This window comes from Nymphaea colorata, chromosome 5 (assembly GCF_008831285.2).
Source record: "Nymphaea colorata isolate Beijing-Zhang1983 chromosome 5, ASM883128v2, whole genome shotgun sequence".
Taxonomy (NCBI): Eukaryota; Viridiplantae; Streptophyta; class Magnoliopsida; order Nymphaeales; family Nymphaeaceae; genus Nymphaea; species Nymphaea colorata.
Window position 1 is genome coordinate 3783067 of NC_045142.1, and position 21999 is coordinate 3805065.

Consider the following 21999-nt stretch of genomic DNA (forward strand, 5'->3'; position numbering starts at 1 on the left):
ATTGATCAGCATGGTCATACTATGTTGAGATTATGTTTAAAAAATCTCTTATCATGTAATTGAATTGTTCTTGTTTGATTCTTGACATAAATGGAGTGAGATATGGCTCTCTCCCTCTCTCTCTCTCTCTCTCTCTCTCTCCCTCTCTCTCTCTCCCTCCCTTAACATGCATTCTAAGTTGTCCGATTTGAATTTTCAACAAGCGAATTGTGATATATCCCCTTCGTCCAATATATATATATGTATATATATATATATAAACCCTAGCTTTGCTAAGCTAATAGTGGATCGGATTTTGGAAGCCTTGTCATTGGGGTTAACAAAATGGGACTCTGCTAGAAGTCCAATACAAAAAGTAGGGATCCATTTAGATTGCGTCTGATAATCTCATCTTCTTCCATGTTTTATACAAATTTTTCATATGTTTTTTTTATAAAATTTTGCACAAACATAAATACATGTACATGTGCTTTGTCATATTCCCCTATTCACAAATTTTAAAATTTCCATGTCTACATCCATTCTTCCCTATCCATACCCATACCAGGCATCCATATGTCAGGACTTGGTGCACCAGGCGCTTACAAATCCGTGGATAAGTTCTAGTGACCCCGGGAAGACAGGGAAAGGTGGATTGTGGCTCGACATGGATGGAGATTGCCCCTTGGTAGAGCAAAAAGGCAAAGAACTCATTAAAAGGGCAGCAACAGGACACGGCAGATTATTACAGATTTATAAGACACTCATAGAGTATTCCTATTGTCAAACGGTCCCAAGGGTTTGGTAAACATGTATGGGCTAAGCTACTAATGGAGACTTATACTTAAACGGTCTCCACACCGAATGCCTATTTATACTTAAAAACGAAGATGATTTTTTTTTTGTTGATTTCTTTCATATATACAACCAATATTTTCTTTTATAGCACAAGCAAGTCTAATTTGATTTAATTCTTGAAATATCAATCTTCCACATAGAACCTAATTTTTTTTTTCTCTTGGATTCCGCCCAAATAAATAATTAATTTTTCTATCCATACATGTCCATTAATAAAGATCTTGTAAATGATGTCAATCTTTTTTATCTATATATAAATCTTATGAAATAATTTACCCACTAATATATTGGCCAACATGGCTATTCTTATGAAAGATGTATATATGAGCGATCTCTGATGTAATAACTTAATTTGCTTATCGAACAGAAAGTTCTGAATACGGAGAACGTTTGTAGAGACAAGACATGGGCAGCGTTTGGATTACATATTCAGAAAATAATTTTTTAGAACCTTGGGATACATAAAGTTCTGATGTACCAGGGATGGTTCTTCTCAAATATGGGTGGCACCATGTTCGAGCTCATATTGTGGCGGTAGTCCTGAAGTTTCTATTTTTTTCTGATGTAAGTCTGAATTTCGCAACTAATTACTCAAAGGAATTTCAGATAAATAATAATATGTTAGGGAAGTAAAAGTTTATGTTTTCCACTTTTTATTCTGATGTGCTTTCCATTTTGTTATGTAAGAAAAAAGGTCACAGTTACTTTCTTCATCATAATAGGCAGTTAGTTTAACATGGCAAAAGTCAGTGCAGTTTAAAGGCACGACCTTATCTGGTAGTTGCGGCCGGCTGAAACGGTCTTGATCAGTAAAATCTTAATTGAGACTATGTATAAGAGGGTGGACTCTCAAATTAAGCCTCTCAAATAAGCTAATAAGATCGAGTTATTCAAGGGAGGATAGAGCATTTTAGAAATTTTTTTATAAGGTATCTATAATTTAGACTTTTGAAATCTTATAATTCCCTTTTCCTCTTTCTAAAAATTTCATGTTTGTTTATCATGGTATTGTAGTCATTATACATTCCTTGCATGCACAAAAAAGTGTGCACGTAACCAGTTTCAGTATACATTCTATATCATCCCATGAGAAGCATATTGACCATTTTGGCCCCGAACACTTGACTCCACGGCCTCAATGTTAAAATTTTTCTCGGCTTCTCTTTCAACAGCTAGCTTGTTATTTACACTTGGAGAGTCTGTCTTTACCTAATTTTCATTTGTCTGTACCCAGCTTTTCACATTATATAGCTTTCTCGCTCTCACGTGCAAGTTGAATCGATTGAGGAAGTACTTAAAACAAATCTAACGCTCATAGTGATATTGATGCCATCATGCACCTGAGTATTCACCCACCGCTTCAAGTAGTGTAATCGGTAGCTCGAGTCATCAAGTGGGTTCAATTGTACTGGACGGCCTAGAAGAAAGTGACCTGAATTTTCCCTTTGCCCAATTGTATTGCACTGTCTTTAAGAAAGTTTAGGTTTTAGACCTTTAAATACCCAACCATTTAATGTGTCAGCTCTTGAGAAAGTAAACCCTGGTACGTCACAAGTGCCATTCTGTAAGAAGGCGAATGTCCTACAAAATCTCAACGGCAAAGTGCAGTACCAGGGCTGAAGGGAGACAGACTTGTTCCTTCTGAACTTTTAGGAAAGTAAAATTTCCTGTGAGAAAATATTGAAAAGGTCAGTCCTCCCACAAATTTGATAACGCCCTTTCGAGAAAATGAAAAACAACATGTTTGCAAATTAATTTGTATCCAAAAAGGAAAGTGCTCCATTTATTACAAAAAAGTTACCCGGCCTAATAACGAGTTCGTTCACTTTAGCGAACTCCTTTACATTTAGCCAATGTAGTAATTGTATATATGTATATATATATATATGAAACCAGTTTTCTATCCGCGTCAAATTCCTATGACAAACAGGTGTGTTAATATACAAAGTCTAGGACTAATTACTCGAAAAACAATCTTCACAGCATTTTGAAATTTTAACATATATATGCACTTTTCATAATGAAAAGCTTGGGAATCGACTAATAATATTTAACCTTTTATATACAATTTCAGTTTATAATTACCAATTTTCATACCAAATGTTTATGATATATAACTTGCACATAAAAAGGTTGTAACTAATGAACATAGTCCAAAAATAAGAATCACAACATCTTGGCTTCAGGTCACTTAGGGTCATCTTACATCTTGGCTTCAGGTCACCTAGACCTATCTGAGTGCGCCCATAGCACGGGTGGAGCTACATGCAAGCATGTACGGGCAGTTGTCCACGCAGTCCCACAAAATTTATTACTTTTTACATTGGTGGCTCCCAGCAATTTGTTTATTCATATACTGTCTTCCCATTAATTATTTGCAAATGCCTTGATTTTATTATGTTTAAGATTTTTTTTTTTTAATAAGTACCCATTGGCCAAAAATTTCCAGCACAACCTCTTGCAGTCTAAGCGCTGCAAATAGCTTCATCCTCTAAACTCCTTGAACCTAGGTGATGAACAGTAAATGGAAATCTTAGGGACGACCTTAACAATATAAATTGATCGTCACGGTCATACTATAATGTTGAGATTACGTTTAAAAAATTTCTTATCATGTAATTTAAACGTTCTTGTTTGATTCTTGACATAAGTGCACTGAGATCTCTCTCTCTCTCTCTCTCTCTCTCTCTCTCTCTCACACACACACACACACACATACACACAAAACATGCATTCTCAGTTTTTTTATTTGAATTTTCACAATTGTGATGTATCACCTTCGTCCAAGATATATGTGTATATTTATAATCCCTAGCTTTGCTAAGCTAATCGTGGATCGGATTTTGGAAGCCATGTCGTTGGGGTTATCAAAATGGAACTCTGCTAGAAGTCCAATACAAAAAGTAGGGAGCCATTTAGATTGCGTCTGATGATCTCATTTCTTCCATCAAATTGTATGGACCGAAAATTTTAACCTTGCTGTGTCTGGAAATCGTCCGTTCATATTGACGGACCCTATGGTAATTTTTCTCTAGTTTGAATTTTCTTAAGGAATATATATTATCCTGCCTGTGACAAGGCAAATATGCTCTTTGCCTTCACCCTTTCCATCATTTTGACAAATATTATATACCCGACTCTTAAAGCACATGAACTTAACAAGGAAATCAATGTTATTGATATTTGAATGAAGCTGAGTGCTTTCTATCAAAGATAAGGTTAGCTTACTATCCTTAAGTATTATTTGTTTATGGTGAGACTTTTTCGATCACATTCTGTGTTAAACAAAATTAACCCAATCTCTTTCCTTTTCCTTTCCTTTTCATCTCTGGTTTCTCAAACCCTATCTAATTGCCTTTATGGGGTTTAAGCTTGCCTTGCTCCTTATAATGCCTTCTAACGTTCCCCCATGAATATTGGGTTATTTTTCTTTGTTAATATGGAATCTTAGAAGGCGGGATGCTGCTAGTGCACTAGATCTTTTAGTTCATAATTTCAGGCTTTTTTTTGTGCAAGTATTGGATAAATCCGCACTTCTTAGCTTTAGATAGGTTATGTTGTGCATGTTAGCAAGGTTATTAACTACTCTGAGTGCTTTCCGGAAGTCTCTTCGGTCTTTTTCCTTGTTTGTATTTCTTTACCATAGCGTGCTGATGACAAATGTTGAGAAATTCTGTTCCATCTGTGATATGAATATGTAAAAAACATTAGCCTATATTGTCCCTGATGAAGTGAGTCTCAGCATCTTAGCTTTATTTTAAAATGGTAGTCTACTTCTTCTTTTTCATGTTATAGATGGACATCCCACATAAATATATGGTTTTGTAAATTGTTTGTAGGAATCCAGCTAGTTTTCTTCATGCATATACGTGTCTTCCTCTTGCTTACTCCGCCAGGCAGGCTGCAGGCGCTATTTTGCAAGATGTTGCTGACTCCGGAGTCTCATTTGCTATATTAATGTGCAAACACAAGGTTTGTTATTTTTATTCAGAAATCATTGGCTGTTGTAACAGAGAAATAGGTGCATGCTGGAAGTCCATATACGCAAAATTGTCCCCTGTGTCTGCACATCCTTGTATGTTATTGGGTGTTTTTTCTGAACTTCTATAGCAGATCCACCAGGTTTAGATACAACTGTGCGTGGACAAGCAGTTTCAAAAAGCTTGGGTGGGGATAACAACTAATATGTGTGTGTGTGTGTGTGTGTGTGTGTGTGTTTGTACGTATGTATAGCATCACAAAAATTGCTGATATTTTCAAAATATCATAGCAAAAATGTCAAAAAAAATTGAAAAAGAACTATCTTTACATTTTGAAAACATTCTCAAAATGAAAATTTTGCAAAAACCACAATGATATTTTCTGAAAGAGATCCATCATTGGTATCATTTTTGGGTTTACATGTTTTTCCATTGTGGTTGGTATTGTGTATTAGCTTGGACAGTTGACAAAACTTAGAATATAAAGTCTGCAGGTTATCAGCCTTGTGGGAGCTCAAAAAGCATCGCTCCATCCAGATGACATGTTTTTGCAATTTGAAATTTTGAATGGTTTTCTGATAGGACGTCAATAATTTCTAATTTCACAAAATATTTACTGCAGTTTGTGTGTTGTACAACATTTTATTAGGTGTTAAAATATATGCATATATATGGTTGTATGTCTAACAGACATGCATATATAGATATGTTTATATATATGTGTATCACAGTATATACATATGCATATATTTGTATGCATGTTAATGTAAATTATTGTATTTTATCTATCCTTTTTCTGTATTTCCGGTTGTCTATTTTTCGTTTGTTGTAATAAAAGAAATGCCCTTGATGGGCGTCTGTGTAATCTGTGTCTAGCCATTAGAGTGTCTAATGTTTAGTCTTTGACTGGCTGTGTCCAGCCTGTAATGTTGTGAATAAGGGGCACTGCAGCATAATAATTATGCTTCTTGAGATGCACTATTAGGGTATAATAAAAGTTTCTTTTTACTATTTGGTATGTAATTATGTCTTTTTTTAGTGTCACTGGTAAAATATTAAGTTGTAATTCTGCATAAAAAGTTGGTTCCAGCATAATTAATGAACAAAATATTTATGTTTAATAAAAAAAGGTTTTTTTATGAAGACAAAAAATGAAAATAAGAAAATAACAAGATTCTAAGGGCCCGTTTGATGCCTTGAAAATATAGAAATGAAAAGAAATTTTTAAAAATTTATTTCTAGAATTGGTGAACTGGAAACAAAATCTACATCTCCAAAACCTCTTTATGTTTGGTAAGAAGAACATGAACCTTACATAAATGACAACTCGGACACAACTAATCACAAGAACTGAAACTTACACTAAACTTAGGAAGAAGACCATCTAACACAAGCCTCTCAACAAAGACACGGCTACAATGACCAAACTGTGAGTGCCAAATATTTGGCTTATTACATTTATCAAGACTATAAACTCCAGGGTTTTGAGACGAGATAGATTGACAAACTGACTTTGACTCATGGCGGACAACAACTGCAGGTCTTCTTGAAGAAATACATGTCTATGCATCTGTCTCCTTTAAGGAACGTCTTCCTCATTGTAATATCCTTGACATAAACAAAAGATGAAGTGAATTCAGTTGCAGAGTTGTAAATTTGGAATTATCTATAAGTTTGGATACAAAAATAATATTTTCCTTGATATTAAGAGCATGGAGGACATTCGAAAGATGCAAGGAGGAATTGGACAAGGGCATGGAAACATTCCCAACATGAGTAATAGGGTGGTGAGATCCATATCCAGTGACAATGCTACCAATTCCTTAACGTGTGCACCAAGTTTAGATGAGGAGCTACCATCCTTTTTCTCATCCATTTTCTCTTTTTTCCCTTTGTTTTGGGGATTATCCCAGCAAGTAGATTTGTTGTGCGCATATTTGTTACAGAAAAAACATGCGGGGACATTACTTGACTGGAAATTGGGCAGGGTATTAGGTGTGGGCAGCATCCTCGCCCTCATGAGTTGCCTCTTCCACGGCCTCGACCAGGGGCGGAGGGAGGGGGGGCCGCCTGGGCAATGGCCCGGGTGAACGCAGGAAAAAAAAATTGTTTATATTGAAAAAATCAATTTTTTTTAGTTTGGCCCGACCTGCGGATCGTTTGGCCCACCCCTAAAAAAAATGCTGGCTCCGCCCCTGGCCTCGACCACCAAGATTATCAATCCCGCATGCTTTATTAGGAAAAAATGTAGTGGTTGTAGCCAAAACCTGTCCACTTGTTTAATTGGACATCCCTTTCAAACTCATCTCGTACTATAGTAACATAGCCTGCAAATCTTCAAAGGTTGGCATCTATGGCAAACACTGTTGGGAGGTAGTCAACACATTACATGGCAAAAACTAAGAACTTTTGGCTCCTAGATGAGTCAACCATAACTTGAAGTTGCCTAGGTAAATTAAGCTAACCCAGCATGGTTCTTTGCTAAACAGTTGACCGAGTATTCATTTGCCCATTGAAAATACTTTCTTAGTCGAAAAAAATCCATAATCTTCAAGAACTAAGAGGTGTCGTTTGGCATGTGTGGCCCCTTTGTGCTGTACTTCCCATTTGCTAGACAAGAAAAGGAAACAAGTATACAAAAAGACACATTAACCTTTAATTGTTACAGGAGAATGATAGTTCAAATATAAAACTAGTCATGAAATGCTTATTCATCATCATTGTCCACAACTGTTCTAAGTGATTCTAATGTGAAGCAGAAAAAGATCAGCCAATGTCTCATTGAATCTTCATTTGTCAGCTGTGATGCTGATCTGAATTTAAACTTCTGACCTTCTAATGGATGTCCTGGGTGATTTGGACACACGGCGAGATGCTTCAGTTGAAGACTCTGAAGTAGTCACAACTTCTATTGCTGGAACTTCTAGCTCTTGAGAATCTGCCTCCATCTCTATCTCCATCCCCTGATTCAAATCATTCAGAATATTATACATGTGTGGCCTCTCTGCAGAACTCCGTGCAGTACATGCGATTGCTACCTCTGCAACCTTCCACATAGAATCCAGAAATTTACCTCAAAATAGAAATTTTGTTTTGAAAAGCTGTATTTCAATACGATTTGTGCTCTAAACTACTCGAACTTTTCTAAGGGGAGCAAGCGAGTACATGGAAAAGATGTTGGAGAAACTTACGATGCAACGGAAGTTGCAAGTCGCCTGCGGCTTTAGTTCCATGTAGAAATTGTCCCTGGAGAAAACAGCACAAGAGGAAGTAGAAGAGTATGTCAGTTTTTGGGGTTTCCTTCTGAGGGGCTCCTCATATGTAATCAACGATTTATTACTTAGTCTCGCTGGATATAAATAGCCAGCCCCTTAGGTTTTCCCCAAATCCAGCAGCGGTTACAGTGAGTGAGAGATTTTAGGTGAGCATTAAAGCTCGTAACTGCAAGTGGGCCCCCTTGCAGTTACGAGATGAATGGGTAGGGCTCTTGGCCACTACCACTACCCAACATCTCCCACTTGGCCATGAGACCGCCAGTTTGTATCCACTACATGTGGGTTTTCTTGATCCTTAGTTACATGTTTTTTTCATCATCGTAACACAAACTTTATTCAAGGTTTACAGCGAGGTTTTCCATTTAATGGTTTTTCCTTCGCAACCTTTCAAGTATCCAATATATTGTACATTAGTTACGAGGTTTTCTGCATGCGCAAGTATTTCCATCGTAACATGTTAAAACTTAGTCGTATGTAGACCATAAGCTTTACTTAAAAAACCATCAAGAATTCTCTTGATAATAAAGCTAGCAATCATGTAAGCATTTGAAACATACTTTGCATATTCTCTTCTTGTTCAACAATTTCTTGTTCAACAATGAAATTAACTTGGATACTTACCAACCACCTCACAAAGAGGCAAACCAGGATTTTCTTAGCCTCATATGGGCTACATGCTTGACAAATCATTTAGAATTCCTTTTGTTAAAAAATGCTAACAATCACTTGAATATATCATTTGTTTTATTCATGTATCTCAAACATTTAACTACCATAAAACAAGGTTCAGCCTGAACTTTCTTAATGTATACTTATAAGCCAAATTAGAAGCTTGTACCAAGTCCAGCACACAAGCTAATATGCATTAAAACACATGAAATATTTTCCTTTACTGTATTCCATAATTACTTAACTCCTTTAACAACAGGAGTTCCATAGCATTCATGCAATGCATTATATCATATGGCAAAGCAATATTAGCTTTTCAACGTAGTAAATGACATATTCAAGTGTACTCCCACTTATCAAATATTTACATAGTCATCAACTTGATTAGCGACACCTAATCTTTATTATGACTATTTAAGGGAATGAGCAATCAACCCATAGTCTATCATACAAGCACTTTTCATCTTGTATAATTTTCATCAATGTACTCTCTTATACAATGAGTTTCATTTAACTCATCAAGGTCAATACATAATTTTGACAACTCATGCATGCAATATACAATTCACATATCTCTACATATGTATACCACAAGATGATCAATAAGATCACTAATAAGCTTTAGTTGGACGTTTAATACCAAACTGATCTTAGTCGGTTCATTACCTGACCGTTTATTAGCATATTCAATCAATCAAACTTGATCACCAAATAAATAGTCAGTTTTTGTACATGCAACAATTATTCACATATAATCATGGAGCTCAATACCCAGTCAGTTCATTGCCAGACTGATCATCATAAGAATCGTGCACAGTTGATTCATTATTAAATTGTTTCACAGTCGATTCATTGCCAGATTGTTATCCAGTTGGTTCATTGTCAAACTGTTCCTCAGTCGGTTCATTGTCAAACTGATTATCTGAATAAATCAGATCCTCCAGTAGATCGTTATGATCTCCCACTGGATTATTGTATTCGGTATTCTTATTCGAACACTTCAAACTCATGCATAAAAAGAGAATGTCATATACCCTACTTTCATTTAGGTATCCAATACATATGTATTTGCAAACACATCGTTTCATTTTTAGATATGCATTTAACATGCATTATAGATCTCCAAGGATCTCAATATGGATCTAATTAGTGTGGATCTCATTATATTCATGAGTATTATTTTATACCTCATGGAAAATTTAAAATCAAATTCATCCTCAAACAGAAACTTGCTTAATAGCAAGCTATCTTTGTTTGATCCTCAAACGAACAAATAACATAATATGCTTGGATCTAATATAAACAAGATATGGATGTTTAACCATATATCCAAATATATATTCAAATCCGAATCAATGATGTATATAAGGTGAATCTCAAACAGTGAATAGATCCAATTCCAAAAGCCACATAAATATAAAGATTCATATTATATTAGTATAGATCCAAACAAGAAACATCCACAATACAATTAATATGAGTTTAAAACACATGATCCTCATTGAAATATTATACAATATGATTCAACAACCATATTTGGATCATTGCTAACCTATCTCTCTTTTGAGAAAAACAAGTTATCGTGTATTAGCATTTTAGTGCTATAAAGCTTCAAACAAATGCATTCTTGCCAATATTAATTTTGGTCCAAGAGTATTATATTACATCTCTTGAGTATGCATTAAAACAAATTCATTTTCCTAAGAAAGAACGGCAAATGAAGCTTTATTCAATGATTTTCAAGAATAACCTTTGGATCTAGAATGACAACACGTATTGCAGTATGATCATATCCAAAGGCAACGATGATAACATATATTGGAACTAAAACAACATGATATGAATTATTCTTCACATATCCAAACAAGTCAGTTTAGATCTGCAGCTAAACTTTACGTAATGTGGATTTCATTAGTTCAAATATGGAAATTCAGATCCAACCAGCAATATCCACAATACAATAATCTGAATTTAAAAAAAACACAAATGATCCATATGAAGTATTCTGCACTATGATTTCAATAACCATGCTTGGATCTAAACAATAGTCCAACTTTTGAACAAGGTGAAACAAGAAAAATTTCTCTACCTTGAGATGATGTATGTTTGTACCCAAACTAATCCATCACCCTTAAGAGCAAATAACGCAAGTCTTTAAATCAAGACATTCAAAGTTATATGGGTTTCAGTCCAAGAGTGTTACATTACACCTCTTGAATATATATTTTTTAAACAAGTTCACCTCATTAATGGAATAAATAAAGCCTTGTTCAATAGCACTCTAGAATGATTTGAATCTAAAAGGACAACAAATATCACAATATCATTGGATCCAAAAAGCAAACATGATATATTGTGTTTAGTAACCGTACGAGAATTTGGATCCAATGATTCAACCAAGTTAATTTGGATCTTAATGTATCACGACCCAACATAATGTTATAAGGATCTCACCATGTCTAAGAGTGTTGATTTACACCTCTTAGCATATCAACATGCGATAACATAATCATTCCTTCTAACTGGAATTCATCTTTAGCACTCTAGTGTTACACATTGCAAAAGTACAACTTGTAAAACCATTAGATCTAAAAATCAAAGCTCATCATAATATGTTTAGATCTAATATAGATCTTGAACAAGTCAAATCAGATAATGCTCCAAAAGAGTGCAACGTTTAGTGTGAGATCCAAATTCAACAACTGAATATGGATTTTGAAAACAAAAGTTTTGGTCATATCTAATATCTGCATAGACCCAAAATTAAGATGAATATTCATAAATCAGTATAATAACATATACTTGAACCAACATAAACAGGATATGGATTTTTAACCAATATCCAAACAAATTTAGATCTGAATATATCATGATTCAAACTGAATACAAATATGGATCTTAAGCAACAATCAGATCCAAAGCAAAAATCCAAATGTTTATTTAGATTCAGATCTTACCAATGTGGATCCACACACAATAATATCAACAAGAGGATCCAAATTCAAATCCAATATAAACATGTTTCAACATAATATCCATATCCAAATACGACACAACATTTATAGCGCCATTGGGTCATGCACACACAAAATAACAAAAATGCATAAGCATACATGCTGACGATTTTCAGCATTTGCCTGAGGCTCCCACTCTTGTAGTCATTTCTAAATTAATTCTATGACAAGTATAGGACATTAATACATAAAAAAAATCAATAAGGAGAATAATATATCAATTATCTCCAATACCGTTCTAAGTTTCACTTAAAACAAAGAAAACTCATATTCAAATTTTAGACCGTTAGTTCCCTTCTCATATTTCAAAATTATTTTCAAAACCCTTTTTCAGCGATTTTAATAAGCCAAAGGGTATCAGTACGTAATTGTACATAAATCTCGGTTTTCCACAGAAATTGCAAAAGAATTTTCCGTAACCCTCTTTCAGCAATTTATGATAACTAAGAAGGTACCGTTACGAAATTTCCTATAAAATTTCCAGTTTTCACTGAAATTAACTTTCGCAAGCCTCTTCTTGAAAACGTTTTATGCAAAAACACTGCGGCAATAATACTTGCAAAATGTGACAGCGTTTTTGAAACTGTTGCAAAAAAGGTGGACTAAATATGTAATTTTCAAACTTTGACTGTAAAAACCATTTTTGAACGATTTTTTTCTCATTTTCTGATTTCGTTCTCTCTCTCCTCCCGAGAGTTCCTTTTTCCTCTCGCGAAACCCTAACTGAGGGTTTAGTCCGCCGCACCGCACCTCCGCTGCCGTCACTGCCAGTACCAACACCGCCGCTGCCGAGAGGATGACGACCTCCTCTTCTTCCTGTTGTGAGGAAGATGCTCGGAGCGGCTATCCGACGAGCAGCGAAGAAGCCCTTTTCCACCAGATTGGGGTTTTGGGTTGCGGCGAGGACGATATGCCTGTAACTCCAGGGCTGGGAATCCCTGCTCTCAACCTCCCCACCATTTCCCACGACTTGCCATCTGCGTCTTCGTGTGCTGAACTGACAAGTTGAGACAGAACATTTCGATTTTGTTTCTGTCAATCTCCCTCTTTACCCAAATTTCAGATCGCCTAGATTGCAGGACAAACAAAGACCCTCTGGCTTCCATTTTTCGTGTCGAGAGCGCACGAATGAAAACGACCCTTCGCGAGTCGCGGCTGGTGAACAACGCTCAAACAACGATCGATTTAAAGCAAGAAAAGACAGAGTTTTCAGAGGCTCAAATCGCAGGCTGATCCTCGGAGGTAATTCTTTCCCTCCGTCTCCTTACGACTCAAGGATACAGAAGTACGATTTCAAAAACAGAATATCATTTAATATGTTTGAGCTTGGGAAAACTTTGAGTCTTTCTAACTAGCATACTTCGTACATTCTGTATAGACTGCTTCATATTCAGAGATACATAGCATGATAAAAACAAACTTACTCGTACGTGTGCAGGTAGTATTCATCATATGCATCACGGCACCACATACGACATAGGGGTTGGATTTCAACCCTGGCTTTGACATGCATTCATAGTTATCACAGGCATCACTGAAAGTCGGAATATAGACTTACTGGTATTCGTAGAACCTGTGGCTCTGATACCACTGTTGGAGAAACTTACGATGCAACGGAAGTTGCAAGTCGCCTGCGGCTTTAGTTCCTTGTAGAAATTGTCCCTGGAGAAAACAGCACAAGAGGAAGTAGAAGAGTATGTCAGTTTTTGGGGTTTCCTTCTGAGGGGCTCCTCATATGTAATCAACGATTTATTACTTAGTCTCGCTGGATATAAATAGCCAGCCCCTTAGGTTTTCTCCAAATCCAGCAACGGTTACAGTGAGTGAGAGATTTTAGGTGAGCATTAAAGCTCGTAACTGCAAGTGGGCCCCCTTGCAATTACGAGATGAATGGGTAGGGCTCTTGGCCACTACCACTACCCAACAAAAGAAGCTTGTTAAGAAAACAAGCACCAAATTGCATAGGAGAGATAGTATTTAGTCGAGGAACATTTGGTGGGCCTTCCTCTGTTGGCCCCGAAGGGTACCGATCAAGCCTGACCCGTTAAGGTGACTTAAAAGCAAAAGAGAGGGCAATATACTTAAAAAAAAAATGCCTTAGGATCAAAGTATTAGACTTGCTGTGAGAAGGGAAAGGATATTTTTATCGCTGAATCTAAACATTGTCACAAATACAATTTATGGGCTTCAAATGGCCGGATTTTTCTCAAGTACAATATGGCAAAGTTGAAAATCTTTACCAGTTTTTAAAAAAATTTAATAAACTCCTAAAAAAACATACGAAAACAATGTAAGAATAACATGTAGAAATGATAAATGTGACTAAAAGAACACGAAAAATGCATTGTTTGATGTTTTTGACCTTTTTTTCCATTTTGCGTTTTTCAGAAAATAAAGTCTTTCCGGTGACCTGTTTTTGACATATAAAACAGCTTTTTTTTTTCAAAAAAGAGTTCCTATAACAATAAACCTAAATTGTTGACCAACATATTCATCTAATCTCTTACTTGAAACTCAAGATCAGAACATGTATAATGAATGAGGTGTTCGGTAAGCACCCCATTGGGGTTTTAAAACACCTTACCGAATAAGGTGTTCGGTATGCACATCATTGGGGTTTTAAAACACTCTTCTTTACTCAAGAGAAACATGCTTGGTTCTGAATATGAGAGAAATTATGGATGTTGTACATAATTTTAACAATGAAATGTTCAACATAATCACATGTTTTTTTAATAAAAAACATGGTGCTTTTGAACTTGAGTTTTATGTTTGGCACGGCTGCAAACCACAAAATAGGCTTGGCAAAATTATACGCCCCTACGGACATAGGGCTGGGGGGCTGGTTTAGTTTCGAGCTATAAAATCGATTGTCAAGCCAACTTGAGCCCAATTAGACCTGGGCAACGGGCCGGGTACCCATCGGGTACCCGGTACCCGGCCCGGTCAGGTTCAGGTTCGGGTTCGGGCCGAGAAAACAGCTCGGCAGGCCGGGCCCGGGTCGGCCCGGCCCGGCACGTTTATAAATTAAAAAAAATAATTTTTAAAATTTTAATAATATGTATTTTATTAGTAAAAATATATTTTATATTATTAAAATTTTATTTTATAATTAAAAAATATTTTTTATTATCAAACGGACCCGGGCCGAGGCGAGGAGTACAAGTTTTGACAAAAGAATGAGATCCCTCACAAAAGACTTCCAAAGGTTGGATTCATGTTCTTGACAAGAGACCCCATTCCACTCCGGCCATTTTGGGAGAAGTTCCCCCGCCGCTGTCCATTGCCTCCTTCACCAATTTTGGGAATGGGCTTCTTGTCAAGAACATGAATGCAACCTTTGAAACTCTTACCCGTGACATATGATTTACGTCTAGCATGCTTATCATGGGTTATTTCTATCTAAGGAGGATTTTCGTGAGAAACACAGCTCACGGCACCGAAGATGCCGTGTCCGCACGGACTGTAAAGTAGAAAATAAGTTGAGCACTATGTCTCTTTTTAAACAGCACCACTGGACTTTGAAACCGCAATCACCGAGCAGTTTAAATCGTAATATATATGGGCAATGGAGGTGTGGAGTGCCTTCATTCCGGCTCCTCGTTCTTCTGCAGGCACGTCCCTCTGGCGTTCAACTCTATATTCAACTTTGTTATTTTTTAATTAGGTAAAATTGGCGATGGAGGCAATGGACACGGCGGCGGGGGAATGGGGATGGACCGGATGGTCTTCACGGTTCTTTTCGGTGGCGAGAGCGGCGTTCACGTTGCTGCTTTATCCTCGCTGGGAGGAACGGGATCCAAGCTCAGAGGAGGACGGTGTACTCCTTCTCGGTGAAATTCAGCTTTGAGAATAGCACTTAGGTAAGTTAATTAAATGTATTTTCTTTTACATGTTTTGGTGTTTGAAAAAACACCAAGTATGTATACGGATAAAAATATAATGTATACAGTTATTTTTTCACGTAATGCTTCTTTTGTCTTGGATTGGAGAAAGACCATTTCTAATATGCATCCATTACGTCAAGCATCCGGTTCAGATTCGGGTAGGGAATCTGGTAAATCCGAGCGACTCATATCTCTATCACTGAGATCCTGCAATATAAACTCGTGGCTCCCATTGTTGGCTCTATTATTTGTGAATCAAACTTAGTTAAAAGAATTGACTCGAAAGCTTATTAATATAAATCAATTAGGTCTTAAGACTCAAGCACAAATGGTTTATGGTCAGTCCCAAACAGTTGAGCACGCATGTCATACAAGATATTCTTAGCAGAGACACACGTTAGGGGTCTGGTGTTCGTCTAGGTCATTTCCGTCCTTCCAACCCGAGTTACAGTCATTTAAATTGATTCAAACTTTGGTTCATTTGGGAAGGAAACTAGTCCACGCTTCTAGTCGACTCGATCGAATAAGCTGAGACATTTCTGCTTGGTTGTAGCCAAGGGTGGAGGGATGGGGGGCCGCCTAGGCCATGGCCAGGTGAGCGCAGGAAAAAGAAAAATTTATATTGAAAAAATAAAATAAAAAATTAGTTTGGTTTGACTTGTCGCTCCTCTTGGTCCGAAAATTTTTTTTATATTGAAAAAGTCAAATTTTTTTAGTTTGGCCCGACCCACGGACCATTTGGCCCGACCCACGGACCATTTGGCCCGCCCCTAAAAAAATACTAGTTCCGCCCTTGGTTGTAGCAACCTCAAGATTATGCGAGAAAGCAAGAACAATTAATTTTAGGGGGAACGTCCGACAAGAAATGGCTTCGCTAGCTGGGTGAAGGCGCAGCAGGTGTCTAAAATGGAGCCTTGTTGCACATTTGGGTACCTATGAGTAAAGCGTCTGAGTAGTAGTTTTTGCAACTAAAACAAAGCGGCCATTAACGCTTTCAGACAGTATTGTAAAAATAAGTTTGTGCCCATTTATGTGAATGGGGCAAAAAAAAATTACAAAAGTCATTTTAAAAAAAGTAAATGAAAAAAAAATGTATAACAATAAAAAGAAATAAAACATTTTAAAAAAAAAAATGATTAAAGTTTAACCGGTGCTATCGATTATGTTTGAAGAGGGGAGTGGAAAGTTAACACAGGCGTTGGAGGAGTACGTACAACGGCTCAGGCTCAAGAGGAGGCTCCACCGTCTGATGGTTCGCAACTAATTATGAAGAAGACCACCAACACGAGGAAAACTAAATGAGAACGAGTGGGAAGGGAGTCACGGTGACCGCAACGGAATGGGAAGATGAGGAGAGTCGCTTTTACGGGAGTTGGATAGAGGAAACATGGCACTTCTGATCTTCGGGAGACGAGTGTGGCGTTGTAGAACGATCGAGTGGGGAATAGGGCAGCGACCCGGTTACAGGATTCCTGTGGCCTTCTGGAGTACTCCAAGCATTTGCCCTTCAAAAACCAGCACGGTCTGGCTTGGCTAGTTTAAAAATAAAATATAATTTTTAATTATAAAATAAATTTTTTTAATATAAAATATATTTGTTAATAATAAATATATATTATTAAAAAAAAGTAAAAAATATTTTTTAATCCTAAACAAATCAAATTAAACAAAACCGAACTAACTCGGGCCAGCCTATCGAGCCCGGGTCAACGCCGGCTTCTTGGCCCGGTAAAGTTCGGTCTGATCAGGCCGGTCAGCCTGGTTGGGGTCCGGCCTGGCTCCGCCGGTTTAAAAATAAATTTTTTTATTATAAAATAATTTTTTATTATAAAATATATTTATTAATAATAAATATATATTATTAAAAAATTTCGGGCCGCGGCGGCCCACGCGCACGCTTTTCTCTTCCTTTCCTTTGTTGCCAACGCGAAAGGAACGGCAGGGAACCTGGTTTTCCTTTTATGAAAAAAGGAAAACAATACTTTGTCGATTGCCTTTGAATAATGGAGTCGCGCGCTTTCATTTCTCCGCGAAAATCGTCTTCGACTTGCACTATTAGACCTGCACGAGGGTGCAGACGGCGAGGAAAAGAATCGCCCTCAGCCAAGCGTTCCGTGAATAAACCGTCCGTGATTTTAAAAAGAGCGAGAAAGCAACTAATGTGATCGAAACGACGGAAACAAATTGAAAAAGAGAGCAATAGTTTTCAAAAAGGAGCGTCAACTAACCAAAAAAGACAGTGGGGTTGATTGCCGCAGGTGCTTCTTCTTTCCGCTGCGGACCTAAGGGAACTGAAAATTTATTTTTATGAAAGAAGAGAGCTGCTTAAGAACTAGAAGAGACTAACCAAACAATTTCTTCAATTTTCCTGCTCAAACTGTTTATGGATTATCAGAAAATATCAGCAAGATCCGAGTTTGCAGGCGGCGTTTTCCATGGCATTTTCAACCGAGGATGTTGCAGAAATGGATGAAAGATTTTCGACGAGCATTTAAGCGGCCGTAGGCGCTTCCTTTTGGGTTGAAAAAACTAAAACATCAAATTTTCATCCGTAAACTACAAGATTGTTGCAAGAAAGTTACTCTGATTTCCCTTCCAATACAGCTGCTGGGATTCAGTCATGATTGGATAAGCAAAATGATTGTGTGCGTCAAGACAACCTCCTACACAGTTCTAATCGATGGAGAGGAGCGTTACACGTTCGGCAGCTACAGAGTGGAAGATCGCAGTATTGGCATTCCCAGGGTGCCGAGGCAATCTGCTGGAATAGGTGCCATTTTCTTCACAGATGATATTATGCTCCTCGGTAAAGGCACGCAGCAGTCCATTGTGAGCATTAAGATCTTCAAGAGTTGGAATTTCACGCTGGGCTGGTTTTAAACCAGCAGAAATCAAGATGTCTTGGTTTCAATATGGAATGATGGAATCTGAGGAAACAAAACGACTGGCAGACTTCCTTGGGTGGAGGGTGGAGGACCTCCCTTGCAAATACTTGGGTTTCCTTCTAGCTGAGTAGAAGCTTACTACTGAGATTTGCAGGGATCTTGTTTGATAAATTTGATAAGAAAATAAGCAAAATGACATGTCAATTTACTTTCTTATGGAGGACGCATATGCCTCATTGGGCATAATCTGCAATCCTTGCCCTTATATTGGATGCGGGCCTACAGACTCCCTTAAGAGATTTTGCAAGCTATGGAAAGGTAAAGATGCAATTCCTATGGTTTGAAGTGGGGGATGGATGTAAGAAGATGCACCTGATTAAATCCTAAAGGGGAAGGTAGCACTGGGCTGAGAAGGTTAGAGGAAATCAATCTTCCTGGATTGGGCAGCAGGTTATGTAGAATCGTCAACTCTAACTCCAAGCCTTGGGAGTGGCTGCAGAGGAGACATATAGGAAGTTTCAGGCAGAGTTTCAGCTAGGCCAGTGAAAATAAAAGTAATACGGAGTTTCTAACAAAATAGAATGCTTTATCTCAAAACTTTTTAAGAATCCAAAGTTTAACTTGTGGTCCATCTCAAACATTATAAGTACAGTCGTGGTTTAGGAATTTCGAAAATTTGAGATTTTAATTGCCATAAATCCAACAATCTCCTGTTGTCTAGTTTTTTTTCGTGAAGCTGGCTATAAAGCCGGTTGGAATCCACCAAACACCAAACAGGGCACCCGTAGTTTATACATATGAGTAATTGCATGTTATATGTTAGTTGCACTCTTAAAAAAAAATTCAAAAAAAATGTTTTTTTTTTAAGCATATAAAACGCAAAAAGTATGTCAGCAGTTTCAAACTTTCAATTTTTTCTGTTTTTTTTCTTTTTTAACGTTTTTTAATGTCAAACAGCTTGCTGTCATTATTTAATTTTTATTTGTTACTTCCATACAGATTTTTTGTGTTTGTGTTGTTAGTTTCTCGCATGTTTTATTTTTCCTTCATTTTAGGTTTTTTCAATTTTAAAAAAATTATCATGTTTTTTTTTCCTATTATACCAAGAGAACCGTTGGCGTTTGAAATGTGAAAACATTTTTTTGTAACTATGGCTGCAGTTAAAGCAAATGTAAAGGCATTTATTCAGAAGTCCATTTTCAAGGCCTGACATCTTTGATATTAATGGAAGACGCCGAAATAAAAATTTAGCTTTTAGCGTAAGACCGATGTACAGGCATTTGGATGTGCACAGCTCTTGGATGCCTTCAACTTGAAAGGTAATGGCGTGAACAAGTTTTTCACTGCTTGTTTAATCTCAAACTTATAATCAATAAACTCGCCCCATGATTTTTCTCTTTTCACATTGACAGTTGAGAAAAAAACAACAAGACGTTTACCTCTTATTAAAATTAATTATTAAATTATTTTCTTTACAATTTAGCCTTATAGATATGATCTTAATAGTGATTTGATGAGAAACATATAATAAATTGTTTATTTTCTTATCTGGGGACGCCACCCAAATATATTTTCAAAAAAACATATTAGAAAGTTCACATTTTGCATTTAATGTTTATAAAAATATTCGAAACTTCACTTTTCTTTAAAACATTTTTTAGCACGAAATTAAGAGATCTAGTTTTTATCCCTTAAGTAGTATGGTATATGTCACTGCGGACGCCTGGAGGACCCGCGTACCGGTACCGGTACGCTGGTATGACAGTACCGTACGGCGGTACTTGGTGGTACGTTTAGATCTGGTTTCGGGTCGAAACCAGATCCAAACCATATTTCGATCCGGCTCAGGTTCTCCTTCTCCGCCTCTGTTACTGTTTCTTCTGAAAAGCTTCGACGACCGGTGGCGGTGGGACGACCGGTGGCGGTGGCGCCAATGGACGACCGGTGGACGGCAACCAGCAACGAAGGCGACGGCGGTGAATGGCGAGGGCACCGGAGGAGACAAGACGGTGAGTGGGCCGGCCTCTGTTTCTTCCTCTTTGATTTCTTTTTTTGTTTCACACAAATCTTCGAATTTCTATTTCATTAAGCATGATATGAAAGTTCATATTACGTATATTGGGCATAGATCTGACTCTTTGCTTTCCACCAACTATTTTGATTTCCACCAACTTAAGAAAAAAGGGTTTCGGTGCACTGAAAACCCTTCCCCTCTGAGCCTCTCTACTCTTGACGAGTAGCCTCCATTGGGCTTTCCAGCTTCCTATTTACTTCTTGCCGTTGAGAAAATGCTCTCAAACTGTTAAAGACACCTTTCTATGATTAATTGATTATGCATTGTCTAGTATGGACTTTTTTAATGATGTCCTCATGTGACACTGTGAAGAAATTTGCCTTAACTTTCCTTTCAACCAGGATGAGGTAACACTGATTTGGTATTCATGTGGAGAGGAGAGAAATTTGAAGCTAAGTTTACTTGCCATCATAGAATTGGTTTCTAGTACTTGTTCTTAGTTCCCATACTGTTTTCAGTGCTTTTCATGTGAAAGTTATTTTGATTTATTTTAGTTTCCTTATTTCCTTCAGGTTGTTTTTAGAAGATATCTACGTCCAGAAAAAGACTATCTTTCCTTCTCCTTGATATATAATAATGTTGAACGATCATGGATCTGATTAGTGGACGTTTGAGTATGTTACTTTTAGGCTACTTCAAAGGATCTTTAGGTGCACTATTTTTATAGTTGGTTGTTTCTGTTTGCACATTATTACTGGTCTGGTTCTGATCCCCTAATCTTCTCATATGCTATTACATATGAGAAAAGAGAAAAAAAAAATGGCAGCACGGCAATGGCAATCAGTCACACACCCTTCATGTGGGATTCAATCATTTGAACAATGAACACAAAATGCAACAGAATTGCTCTTGATTGAGCACAAATATCAATATACTTTTATATGTCACTGATATATTATATAATATTTTTTTTATATCCATATTCAAATTATGTTTTTCTAAATAATAATTGCTCTTTTCATTATCTTTGTTATTATAGTATGGCTGCCTCAAGTAAAGGGAAGGGAACTACTTCTACACCTACAAGTTCAAGTTGTGCATGGAAAGCTTCATCTCAGTTACAAGAGGACAAGCCATTATGGGGTTATGTGGAACAAAATTTACAATGAAATATATTAATTCGAGATCTCAGTTTTTTTATGTTTCCTTTTTATGAGATTATATGTAGGAACTATGAAAGAAACATTTGATATGGTATGTAGGGATAATTTTATGTTTTCTTTATGAGATGATACGTAAGGATAATTTTAGTTATGTTTTGAGATTATATCATTATGGTATGTAAGGATAACATTCCAGATGGTATGTTTTCTTTGAGATTATATCAATATGCTTGTCTTAACGATGTCATGATATCATTTTTTGTTTTTCTCAAAAT

General features: G+C 36.9%; 2 long non-coding RNA genes across 3 annotated transcripts; one reads left to right on the forward strand and one right to left on the reverse strand.

Moving 5' to 3' along the window:
* Positions 1 to 6171: 6171 nt before the first annotated feature.
* Positions 6172 to 15420, reverse strand: LOC116254022 (uncharacterized). Of its 2 annotated transcripts, XR_004172608.2 has the most exons (4): positions 13334 to 15420; positions 8009 to 8063; positions 7650 to 7780; positions 6172 to 6425 (listed from the first exon to the last, which is right to left on the reverse strand). It is a non-coding gene; the product is annotated as an uncharacterized LOC116254022 (long non-coding RNA). The 2 variants fall into 2 exon arrangements; XR_004172607.2 differs by lacking the exon at positions 6172 to 6425 and having other exon boundaries at positions 7452 to 7780; positions 13334 to 15414.
* Positions 11911 to 15738, forward strand: LOC116254023 (uncharacterized). Its single transcript, XR_004172609.2, has 2 exons — positions 11911 to 13017; positions 15443 to 15738. It is a non-coding gene; the product is annotated as an uncharacterized LOC116254023 (long non-coding RNA).
* Positions 15739 to 21999: the final 6261 nt, after the last annotated feature.